Source organism: Pinus tabuliformis, chromosome 9, assembly GCF_031772625.1.
Source record: "Pinus tabuliformis cultivar Carrire ecotype Pingquan chromosome 9, CPIR1, whole genome shotgun sequence".
NCBI lineage: Eukaryota > Viridiplantae > Streptophyta > Pinopsida > Pinales > Pinaceae > Pinus > Pinus tabuliformis.
The window spans coordinates 353,480,608-353,494,517 of NC_142307.1; positions in this window are offsets into that span (position 1 = coordinate 353,480,608).

The window sequence follows — 13,910 nt, forward strand, 5'->3', positions numbered from 1 at the left end:
GACACTTGGAGGAAGGTTTCTAAAATGATCTTTGCATGCAACCTCTAGCTGCTAAAAATAAATCCCTAAAATCTAGGGATGCTTTTTTCATGTTGATTTTTTCTATTTCGAGAAAAAGTAGCCCATGCGTGCAAATCAATTTTTCTCGGTCTCGGACGGAACCGGTCAACTTGAAGGCACATGCAATAACTTGCTTGACTGAGAGGGATTTTTATGCAATTTTTGGGAGGAAGCTGAATTGGCTGTCTAGAGGGATTGCATAATTTCTAGGAGGAGTAGCTATCTGCTGCACAGAATTGCGCAATTCCTGGGATGAGCTGCACTTCTAGGCCAAATTGTGTAATTTTCTGGGAAGGTTGTTTGACAATATTCTGCAGTTTCTGAGCCAAGTAGGCTGCCAGTTATATTTGTGCAATTTCTGGATGGAATGCTGGTTCACCTCCAAAATTGCACAATTTTCTGAGGGAGTTTCTTGGCCAGCAGCTAGACCAAGTCCGGAGTAGCAGCCTGTGAGGGGAGTGAAACAAAACATCTTGCACAGGCTGGCAAGCTGCTGTAAAGCCAATGAAGCTTATATACTTGATTGTGCAAGACATACTGTTGAGAATGGTTGGTAGGGAGGCTCCAAAATAAAGCTAAGGAAAATTTTTGGATGGTGGTTGTAGCCACTACAATAGACTTGAAGAATAAGAAAATAATGCAAGTGTCCTAAGTCTGTCATTTCGTATTGCTTTTTAAGGTTGGATTTCACATGGTTTATAAGGTTTGGACCACTACCAGTAAGGATAAGATCATCAACATAAATAAAAATAATGATAAGAGACTTACCCACTTTCTTGGTGTAGACAATATTGTCAGAATGACACCTAGAAAAGCTAATATTTAAAAGGAATCTATCCATTTTGGCATACCAATCTCGAGGGGCTTGCTTGAGATCATAAAGGGATTTCTTAAGCTGACATATAAGGTTGGATTCCGTTTTTATAAAGCCAGGAGGTTGTTCCATATATATTTCTTCATGCAAGTCCCCATGCAAGAAGGTGTAGGTTTTAACCCCGTACAGAAATTACCTGCATACGAATTCTAAAACACAGAAAATAAACAATGCGAGAGAATAACACATAAAACACATATACACAAAGATTTCCCCTGGATCCCAAAACCAATACTACCAGCTTGATTTTTCATTATATTACTTTCAATGTTACAATACATATTTATACATGTCGAAGCATTCAATACCATGGACCGAAAACCATCGCGTCCAAAACCATGTGTGAAAACCATGCACGAAACCATAGGTAGATCCATCCAACCTAATATACGGCCAAAAATTTTCTTTTCCTGGGGCGTTGCCCCAGACCCCATAGAGGGGGGTTACTAGCCCCGCTCAAACCCCTCAGACAGGGGGCTGCCTGCCCCCCTATGACCCCCCCATTGCACAATCAGCACAACGAAGGGAACCCCCGTTAACTACATGGGCTAGTCATGGAAAAATACAACAAGACCCAACATTCTCCCACTTGTTGTTTTCTTTCCATAGGGTGCCACAAGAGAGCTTAGTCATTTATCCAGCCTTGCAACACCCATTGTTTCTCTACACCAAGAGAATTTATTAGAGCTCATAGATTTTTCAATGCATCTGTAGTATTCTTCAAAGTGTCCACCTTTACTAGCAACACCTTTTTGTATTCTATCATATCTCACAAAGTGATATTGAATATCGATGTGCTTTGTCTTTGAGTGGTAGCAGGGTTCTTTGCCAAGAAAATTTCACTTTGGCTATCACAATCTATCCTTATAGCTCCCTGTACTAACCCCATGCTTGAACACAATCTCTACAGCCAAATTTCTTCCTTGCTTGCATGAGTGGCTTCCATGTATTCTACCTCTGTAGTTGATAGTGCCACTACAGATTGTTTCATACTCATCCAACTGACTGCACCTCCAAATAGGTTAAACACATACCCATTTTTAGATCTTCTCTGATCCAAATATCCAACCCATTCTGCATCAACAAAGCCACGAATATCCAACACTCTGTCTAATCCTGGTATTCCTTAGTATCACAAACCATAATCACTGGTGCCACGCAAATACCTGAAAACCTGCTTCATTATTGTCCAGTGCTCCTCCCCTGGTTTTGACATAAACCTGCTCAATACTCCCACTACATGTGCAATGTTTGGTCTAGTACCGACCATTGCATACATCAGACTACCGACTGCATTTGCATATGGAACATGAAACATGTCCTCTTCCTCTTCTTGTGTCTTGGGACACTGTTCGACAGATAACTTTACACCTATAAGAATAGGAACCTTCACCAGTTTAATATCCTGCATATTAAATCTCTGCAATATTGTCTCGACATACTTCCTCTAATTTAACAAGAGCTTCCTCTTTGCCTGATCTTTTTTAATATCCATGCCCAAAATATAGTTTGTAGCACCAAGACCTTTCATGTCGAATTTGGAGGACAACTGGGTCTTCAAATCCTAGATAATTTCTTTGTCATTTCCAACCAGCAACATATCATCCACATACAACACCAGATAAATAACATAATTACCAATTAATTTAAAATACACACAATGATATTCTTTACTTCTGGTGAAGCTAAGTCCCCGTATAAATGTATCAAATTTATGATACCACATCCTTGGTGATTATTTTAACCCATACAGAGACTTCTTTAACTTGCATACTAGTTCTTTCTTACCCTTCACCGCAAAGCCTTCAGGTTGCTTCATGTAGATCTCCTCTTCCAGATCCTCGTGAAGAAATGTTGTCTTCACATCCATCTATTCTACCTCAAAATAAAAAGCAGCAACAACAGATAAAAGTAATCTAATAGAAGATACCTTGGCAACAAGAGAAATAATATCACCAAAATCAATTTCCGGTACGTGGGAATAACCTTTTGCTACCAATCGAGCTTTGTATTTCTCCACCTTTCCTTCTTTATTTGTCTTCTTTTTTAACACCCATTTGCTACCAATGGGTTTCCTCCCAACCGACAACCCCACAAGATCCCATGCCTCATTTTTGTGAAAAGATGCCATCTCATCAACCATGGCCTCTTTCCATAGTTTTCCATCCGATGAATCTACTGCTTCCTTAACAGTTCTGGGATCATCATTAGTAATAGATAAAGCAAAATTTGAACAGAAATTAGATGGGCTATACCTTTATGGCTACCTTCTTTCTCGAATTGATCTTCTCACACCCAGAGTTTGCGGCTTTTCATCTTCTTATGCCTCCTCCGTTGTAGAGTCTGATTCTTCCTCCTTAAGCTCAAACTCTATCTTCTCAGGTTCCTTTGGTTGGAATTCATGTTTAATAACATCTTTCACTTCTCTGAACACCACATCTTGGCTGTACACAACCTTCCTTGTTACTGGGTTCCAAAGCTTATAACCCTTTAAACCATCCTTATACCCAATAAAGATACACTTTTCAGATTTACTATCCAATTTGGTTCTTTTATCCTTTGGAACATGTACATATGCATCACATCCAAATACCCTCAGATATGAAAGAGAGGGTTTCTTACCAGTCCATACCTCTTGTGGAGTCTTATCCTCCAACGCTGATGAAGGTGATCTATTAACCAAGTAACATGTTGTCTCCATTGCCTCTGCACAAAATTTCTGTCGTAACCCGACACCACTGAGCATGCTTCTTGCCCTTCCCATCAATGTCTTGTTCATTCTTTCTGCAACTCCATTTTTCTCAGGTGTGTATGGAGTAGTCTTCTGCTATGCTATACCACACTTTTTACAAAATTCTTCAAATTCCTCACTGCAAAACTCTCCACCATTATCCGTCCTCAACACTTTTATCTTATTCTCTGTCTAGTTTTCCACCACAGCCTTAAATTCTTTAAACTTGTCAAAGATGTTAGATTTCTTCTTAAGGAAATATATCCATGTATTCCTTGAGAAGTCATCTATAAATGATACATAGTACACAGACTTACCCAGTGATGGAACCTTCACAGGTCCAAACACGTCATTGTGCATAAGCTCTAGTATCTGTTTCACCCTCTTACCACCAGAGGGGAAACTCACTCGATTCTGCTTCCCATATACACAATTTCCACATAAATCGAAATCTAGAGAGATATTACTCATACCTTCTACCATACCTTTACCATGAAGTATTCGAAGACCCTTCTCTCTAATATGTCCAAGCCTTTAATGCCAAAACATGGTATTCTCTCCAGAGACCACTATATTTTCTACTCCAATTTTAAGAACCACAGAATTGTTGCACCCATCAACAACAGTGCTACCTTGTAGCTTGTACAAAGTTCCAATATTCACTCCACACATCAATATCAATGCTCCCCGAACCATCTTGGAGGTATCTGTTGGGTCTTGAAAATGTCATTCATTTCCATTACACTTTCACTATTATGTCCATTATATCACCTCCATTTCACTACTATGCCACTACATTCATCCCACTTTCATTATCATTGGGCCACATTTATGTTTTTCCAAAATTTATTAATTATTAGCCTTTTTAAGTGAATTTGTGGTTAAAAATTAGAAAATAATGTGCATATGCTTATACCTAACAAGTGGGTTGAGATTGTTGACATGTGTAGGTCAAAAGGAGGCTTCTAGAAGACCTTTATGTGGCACCCTAAGGCCAAATTCGAATTTGAGTGGAGAGAATCATGGTATCATGAGGATATGTGTCACATCTCCTAATTGTATTGAAACTCTAAGAAGACATGTGTCTTATCAGTGCTTATTTTGATTAGGACTCTAGAGGTAGAGGGAGAGATTCATGGACTCTCATTAATAAGATGGCTTCTCATTTTTTTGTATAAATAGGAGATCTCTTTCCTTCATTGGTCAGCTTAGCTTAGAGTTTAGAGTTGGTAGCTTGGAGCTTGTAGTTTTTCTTTGATGGCTTTGGAAAGCTTTAGAGAGCTTTGTTGTACTTTGAAATTTTGAAGAATTTGAATAAAGCTTTGATGTTCTCAACATGGAAGGAGATGTGAAGCAGATGTCATTGGAGCATATTGGAATGTAAGGTAGAGTAGATTTTATTTTGTAATTTTGCTTTGATTTCATTCATATATGTCATTTTATTGCTTTCAAGTTTGATAGTTTAGATTTTCCATTCATGCAATTTTAATTCATGCAAGTGTGTTCAACCGATTGATTGTAGATTAGTTTTTTCTTTACATAATTTTGCATCAAGTGGTGATCTGAGACTTGCTTCCTCTGCTGAACTTTAGTTTTTAATTCCAGTTGTTATGCTTTTATTTTAGTGAGATTTGTTTACTGCTTTTTATATAGCTTAGATATCAATTCTTCATGCTATATGATGATATCTCTGGTGCCTTTAGCTTAGCCCCATTTTAGAAGTTAATTGGTGAGTTATATAGATTATAGTTGAAGTAATTGATTTTTCTTTCAATAGTATGCAAGTAGATAGTTTAGATATCAGTTCTTCATGCTATAGGATGATATCTCTGGTGCCTTTAGCTTAACCCCGTTTTAGAAGTTAATTGGCAAGCTATACAGATTATAGGTGAAGTAATTGATTTTTCTTTCATTAGTTTGCAAGTAGATAGTCTAAATGTCATTCTTTCATGCCATATGACAATATTTCCGGTGTTTTTAGCTTAACCCGTTTTAGAAGTTAATTGACGAAATATTGAAATTATGGGTGAAATCAGTGACTAGTTTCCATCTTCTTTATTTTTTTTTAGTTTTGAGTGCAATAGTTTAGATTTTATTTCTATAATTAGATGGACAACAGGGACAGTAACCTCATTTTCAGTACTTCATCTTTAGTTTGATTTATTTAACTGCATGTTTACACTTTTGTTCCGGTGTTGATTTCATAGATAGCATGTTTTGAGATCTTTGAAGTGCTAAGTTTGGAAATTACCATAAGAGGCATAAACCTTGTCTTCAATTCTACTTTCATACTTGATCTTTAAAAGTATTCTTAAAACCTTAAACTAGGATTTATATTTGCATTAAACACTTTAGGAGACCAACAAGAACAAAACCCCAAAACAACATAAACTAGAAAACATCGAATTAAGGAAAAAAGGTTAACTAAGCACATATGATGCACCACACTTCATCAATTTACGATACCCGGATTGATAATTTATGTAGAGCAATTTAAGACATTAAATTGACTAGACATTTTGGCGCCGTTGCCGGGGAAGTGTAATTAGGAGACCTTATTTCTTACATGTAAAAAAAAAATTAATAATTTCTTGAGTATGCTCTTCTCCTGCACTTTGTGTGATCTGGAGGATCAGAAAAAGAATTTTTATGTTAAAAAAAAAAGAAAAACAAAAGAGAAAAAGAAGGGGACAAAATAAACTTCATCATTTCATTTGATTCAATAAAAAAAAAAAAAAAATGAAACCCAATTTCTTTGATAGGTTCAATTGCCCAAAATTGATTGGCTATGGTTCGTAGTGGTCCTCAAAACACTGTGTCCTGTTTTAATAAGATTCTACAAATTAGCTGCGGAATGCAGTGTGATTCCGTAGCTAACTGAGAATTCCGCAGCTAATTTCAAGGTTTAGCAGGTGTTATCACAAAACCCAACCCTGATAGGTTGCTGATCAGGTGGACCTTGAGTAACTCTTTCAACCAACTTTTGGCTGAGGCTTAGCCTCCTCAGCCTGAGAGGGCTCTCTCAAAGGGTTAATGATATTGATTTAAGATATGTATAGATGGCTAACTCTATGGTTTGGCATTTTATATGTTTATAGGTTGAAAGATGGAGACTTGATACCATTGAGCTATGGAGTCAGTGACAGAGATAAGGATAACAAATAGCTCTTCTTATAAAATTGAGGCTTGTATATACTTCAATGAAAGAGTGACACATTCAGGAAAGTCTCAATAACTTGAAGTCCATAGGAGTCAGAGCATGTGGGCATGAATTCTAAGTAATGATACATCAAGGTATTCAAAAGGAAAGAACTTAAAGTGATTGATCAGAGTTTAATACCTAAAGGAAGTCAGAGCATGAGTAACCATGAATTCTGAGTAATAAGCATTAAAACATTGAAGAAAAACATCCAAATATAGGACACAAGAACTCAATTCACCATAGTTTAACACTTAAACGAATTCAGAGCATGTTCTTCCATGAATTCTGAGTAATAAGCATTAAGACTATGGAAGCAAAACATATCAAAGATAAAAGATAAAGCTCACTGAAGTACACTAAGAATCTCAGCTTCAGAAAAGTCCAACTGCTTCCGTATATATTAGTCCCTACACAACATTTACAAAAGTAGTATTTTTCTATAACCTTTTCCAATCCTTGTTACATTAGATTTTCTCCAATATATAGAGTTCATTATAGGACTTAGATTCCTCCTCCAGCATGAGGGGAATTCGAATTTCTCCTAATTTGACACCTATTGACACTTAAAACAAACTATTAATTAGAACTAGCTGTTAACTAGCAGTCCTAGTGACCTAAGACAACTAGGAGTGTAACTCCTTATTATGACTAAACCACCTCAACTAAACATTAAATGCATTCTTTGAAAACTTTAACCTCATGAAGTCGAATTTGATGAAGCCTCCCACATTATCACCTGACTTCTGATGACAAACCCTAGAAATTAGGGAACATGTTTCCATGTTTTTAGGTTTAGGATCCTTGGAAGTTGGCACGTGGGACAGAGCCTTTATCGCCTCATCCATGACACATTTTACAAAACTTAAGGAGGTTTTTGTAGTACATGCTATCTAGAAAAAAAACCTCTCCTGGTTTTTTAAAACACTTCTCTAGCTATTCAGAATCTGTCCTTGAAAAACACGTGTAAAACAGGAAAAATCTGTTCTCTGAAATTAGGGTTTCAAAGAAAGCTTAATATCTCTCAACTGAAAACACTTATGAAGAAAGTGAGATAGGTTATTGTAGCTGGAGAGTTTATGAAGAAAAAAATCCTTCAAAATTCCAAAATACCTTTTCCTGTGACCACAAACTGTCGTTGAATATCAGATGCAAACTGGCAAATTCTGGTTTGTGAAAAACTACACCTATAGCAGTTTTGTAGCGCAAGTTTAACCATAAATTCATCCTACCTCAGAACGAATTTGAAGAAACTAAAAGGGGTTTTTGTAGTTTAGTATGTTATAAAGAAAAGCCTCTTTCAGTTTTTGAAATTGAGGTCTCAGTTGCTCAAGAGACCTTTTGGAAGTTGACTAGTAAAAGCAGAAAACAAAGATTTTTATGCTGAAATATGTTGCTTCAGGGGTTTTATAGTGCGCTATGAAAACTCATAGTTTAGAATCCCTGATTTCATAGTGCAACCAGTGCAAATTTTGTGTTTTTCGCTATGAAAACACCAAGAGTCAGTTTTGCACTATGAAAACCTTGACACAAGTTTGACACATGGAATTTTAGGTGATGTGGGACCAGTGATGGGCAAGAACGGAGTGTTGACCCTATTTGACCATACCAACAAGACTCTTTTCTAGATCTTAGACACTAAAGCGACCATGGAAAGACTAGACGAAGACTAACACCAATCCTTTGGAATATTAGTGATGTCAAAACACATGGTGAGGCTTTTAGGACATGGAATGAGGCTGTGAAACTTTTTTTGGAAAAGAGAATGACACTTATTGAGATGAGATGACTCAAAACCTATAAGACTATGACTAGAAACAAGGCAAAATTTCCAAAGCTTAGAAACAAAAATTTTAGGGTGATAACAGTGGCTCCACTAGGGATAGTGTGCCCTTGTGGTATACTAAGAACTTGTAGCTCCAGTGCCACTATCCATCTTTTAGAATAAAACTCTGAACTTCTGCCCAATTTGCTCCTCAAACCTTTAATGATTTCTGAAAGAAGAATTCAATACTGCACCTACTGAAACAGATGCTCAATCAACCTACCCTAAGCTTATTTTCACATTCCTACCTACCCTATCAGCTGCAATCTCCACTTGTAGCTCAAGGAACATGAAACTTCCAATTAAGCCAGCCGTCGATCTGATCTGACACTTAAATCTCTTGACTACGCTTGAAGCAAAAATAAACCAAATACTGAAATAACCAAGGCAGCATGAGGTGTAACTGTTCTTCAAGGTGAAAATATAACTGGAAACCTGAACAATAAATCTTTTCCATGTAGTCAGCTATAGGGTCAAAAAACACATGGTTAGTTTGATGATTCTCATAACATTCTATATCTTCAAACAACTGATCCTCAGCTACACAACATTTATTTGATATGCTATCCAACTGCTTTTCTGAATGATTCCCACAAGCAATGTAATTTTCCTCATTATTATGATCATTCTTTGATGTAAGCTATTGCAAGGAATTACAAAAATGAACAACCTTTTCCTCTGCCTGAGGGTTTAAAAAAAATTTCTTCCAGCATTTCTTCTTGATGTTTGTAATCATTTTCGTACTCTTTATGATCAAAAGACTGGCAAGTTTGTTGCATATCTACATCAATCTCAGAGGATGTAATATGATTTTCATAAGTAAACCCCTGCTGATTTTCATGCTGCATTTCGTGGGATGTTATACTTTCTTCTTGGTGTTGAGATGTATTGTTATGAAGAGCCTCTAAAATTTCTTCATCCATAAACTCATCATCATCATAACAATCCTCCAAATATTGAATAAAATTCGTAGAATGTTTACAACAATCTTTGACCAGCAATAAGGAGGGATGACACTCTTTATACATGTCATAGAATACATCATGGAAATAGGCAAGAGAATATAATGAACCATTTTCCAAGCTTTTATAACAAGACCATGCTTTTCCTTCTAAAGTGGTCATAAACATCCTCATGAGACAATCTTTAGGGAACTGAACCTTAAGACTGCATACATGCATATGGAACCTAACCAAATGAAGAGCAGCATTGTCTTTCTTTTCATCTTTGAATATTGGAAGATCATCTAACCAATCAACCTTTGGCATAGGATTTGGAAAACCAGGGATATGAGACCAATTCATAGGGGCATACCTGGCATTCATTCTTGCAATGGAACTCAATTTGAAACTTCATCAAGCTACTGATCTACTAGCAGTGGAGTCACCTTCCAATTTGTTATTTGATGTGTGGAGTCGCCAAGGTAGTTTTGAAGCCTCAAAAATATGTGTGAGCTCCTGCTACCTTCAGAAGTTCAGCTTCTTGATTTCGGGAATGAATAGACTTCAGGTTCACGGCTGACGCACCAAAATGTTATCACAAAACCCAACTCTGATAGGCTACTGATCAGGTGGACCTTGAGTAACTCTTTCAAACCAACTTTTGGCTAAGGCTTAGCCTCCTTAGCCTGAGAGGGCTCTCTCAAAGGGTTAATGATATTGATTTAAGATATGGATAGATGGCTAACTCTATGGTTTGGGATTTTATATGTTTATAGGTTGAAAGATGGAGAATTTCTACCATTGGGCTATGGAGTCAGTGACAAAGATAAGGATAACAAATAGCTCTTCTTATAAAACTGAGGCTTGTATATACTTCAATGAAAGAGTGACACATGCAAGAAAGTCTCAATAACTTGAAGTTCATAGGAGTCAAAGCATGTGGGCATGAATTCTGAGTAATGATACATCAAGGTATTCAAAAGGAAAGAACTTAAAGTGATTGATCAGAGTTTAATACCTAAAGGAAGTCAGAGCATGAGTAACCATGAATTCTGAGTAATAAGTATTAAAACATTGAAGAAAAACATCCAAAGATAGGACCCAAGAACTCAATTCACCATAGTTTAACACTTAAAAGAAGTCAGAGCATGTTCTTCCATGAATTTTGAGTAATAAGCATTAAAACTATGGAAGTAAAACATATCAAAGATAAAAGATAAAGCTCACTAAAGGACACTAAGAATCTCAGCTTTAGAAAAGTCCAACTGCTTCTATATATATCAGTCCCTGCACAACATTTACAAAAGTAGTCTTTTTCTATAACCTTTTCCAACTCTTGTTACATCATATTTTCTCCAATATATAGAGTTCATTACAGGACTTAAATTCCTCCTCCAGCATGAGGGGAATTCGAATTCCTCCTAATTTGACACCTATTGATACGTAAAACAAACTATTAATTACAACTAGCTGTTAACTAGCAGTCCTAGTGACCTAATAAAACTAGGAGTGTAACTCCTTATTATGACTAAGCACCTCAACTAAACATTAAATGCATTATTTGAGAACTGTAACCTCATGAAGTTGAATTTGATGAAGCCTCCTACGTTATCACCTGATTACTGATGACAAACCCTAGAAATTAGGGAACATGTTTCCCTCTTTTTAGGTTTAGGATCCTTGAAAGTTGGCACGTGGGACAGAGCCTTTATCTCCTCATCCATGACACATTTTATGAAAATGAAGGATTTTTTTGTAGTCCATGTTTTCTAGAACAAAAACCTCTCCTGGTTTTTTAAAACACTTCTCCAGCTGTTCAGAATCTGTCCTTGAAAAACACGTGTAAAACAGGAAAAATCCATTCTCTGAAATTAGGGTTTCAAAGAAAGCTTAGTATCTCCCAACTGAAAACACTTATGAAGAAAGTGAGATAGGTTATTGTATCTAGAGAGTTGATGAAGAAAAACCTCCTTAAAAATTCCAAAATACCTTTTCCTGTGACCACAAACTATCTTTGAATATCAGGTGCAAACTGGCAAATTCTGGTTTGTGAAAAACTGCACCTACAGTAGTTTCGTAGTGCAAGTTTAACCATAAATTCCTCCCACCTTAGAACGAATTTGAAGAAACTGAAAGAGGTTTTTGTATTTTAGTATGTTAGGAATAAAAGTCTCTTTCATTTTTTGAAATTGAGTTCTCAGTTGCTCAGGAGACCTTCTAGAAGTTGACTAGTAAAAGCAGAAAACATAGATTTTTATGCTGAAACAGGCTGCTTCAGGGGTTTCGTAGCGCACTACGAAAACTCCTAGTTCAGAATCCCCGATTTCGTAGCGCAGCCAGTGAAAATTCTGGGTTTTGCACTACGAAAACACCTAGAGTGAGTTTTGCACTACGAAAACCTTGACACAAGTTTGACACATGGAATTTTAGGTGATGTGGGACCAGTGATGGGCAAGAACGGAGTGTTGACCCTATTTGACCATACCAACAAGACTCTTTTCTAAATCTTAGACACTAAAGCGACCATGGAAAGACTAGACCAAGACTAACACCAATCCTTTGGAATCTTAGTGATGTCAAAACACATGGTGAGGCTTTTAGGACATGGAATGAGGCTGCGAAACTATTTTTTGGAAAAGAGAATGACACTTATTGAGATGAGATGACTCAAAACCTATAAGACTATGACTAGAAACAAGGAAAACTTTGCAAAGCTTAGAATTTTTTTTTTTAAGGTGATAACAACAGGTTACAAGTGTCTAATGAAGAAACCGACCACATGGGCATCTTCAGAATTGTCCCGACATGGATCCTATTCTATTCACCCAACCTAGATTGATAAAAAAATCAGCCTAAGACCTCAGTCAAAGTCCTGTTTTTAGCATATGTACCTTGAAGTCTTTGCTACCTAAAATTGAAAATCATTAATCATTCTTTTAAAATTTCACAATTTTAGAGGAAAAAAAACAAAACAATCTATGACTATCTTCAATCCTAGCTTTCACTGTGGCCTGAGTAGAAAATCTGCATCCCTATTCAAGCTTTGGCCTTAAAACGAACTCGCAAAAATATTTAAAAAAAAAATCTGCAAAAAGCCTTCTCTAGTTGTTTGTGACTCTTGTAATCAGCAGCAGCAGGCCAATGTTAGTGAAAATCTTCAGTCCTTTGTAAGCAACCCATTTGCATTCATCTGGATCATGTATCTTACTCATATGGAGAGCTTTCAATGGATTACAGAAATTGCTAAACAAAACTAATGGGAAGATTGTTGCTGAGGTGATGACGCCTTCACCACTTGTTGTTCGTGAATCCACCAACTTTGAGGATGCAATTAGATTATTGCTAGAAACCAAATACTGGAGATTGCCTGTAGTGGACAATAATGGGAAACTGGTTGGGTTACTTACAAGGGGGAATGTGATTAAAGCTGCATTGCAAATCAAACACGTTGTTACAGGGATTTGATTATATGGAGATCTTAAAACATGGATTTAGAATGCATATCTCCTTACTGTATAGGTAAATAACTAGCCTCGGAGCCATTTCACAGCAAATCAAACCCAAAAAGCCAATTGCAACACTTCCACAAAAACATAGAATAGGAAAAAAATGTCAAACTTCAATTGCACGATCTGAATAAACAGAGACGAATTTTGGAAAAACAAAACATGGGTTTTTCCTCCAATAGGGTCAATTAGATAAATTAGAAATGGTTTTAAGAAATTCGCAGCGGTTTGAGAGAATTTCTCGGTTCTCTAAAGCCTCTTTTTGCATGCTGTGTGAAGAAAAATGAATTTGAATTAATGAACAGGCTGTTGATTTAATTCGGCGTGCTTGGAGAGGGGAATTATGATTTGGGAATCAATTGTGTGCTGGCATTCAATCTTACTCCACCACGTATCTTGCCTTAATGCCTCCCGTCTTTAACTCGCACTTCACTGTTACACTGTTTAACGGCTGATTACATGACTTATCCCAATTGGACACGGCTCTTCACAACTTGATCGATATACGTGGCAAAGATGAAGAGGTTGAGTGTGGTGCTGAGGCAGGAGGAGAACACGATGCTGATCTTTCATTTTTCAACCAAACTTCTCCAACACTCTGTTAACTCTCACTCTGTTTTTTTACATATTTTACGCATACAGGCATTCTGTCTCACATACCTTGAAGCACACTCTGTTTCCACAAACCTTATGCATACATCCACTCCGTTTTTCGTATATCCTCCATGTTTCATTCCCATATCCATCATCTTCTTTTTACAGTACTCCGATATT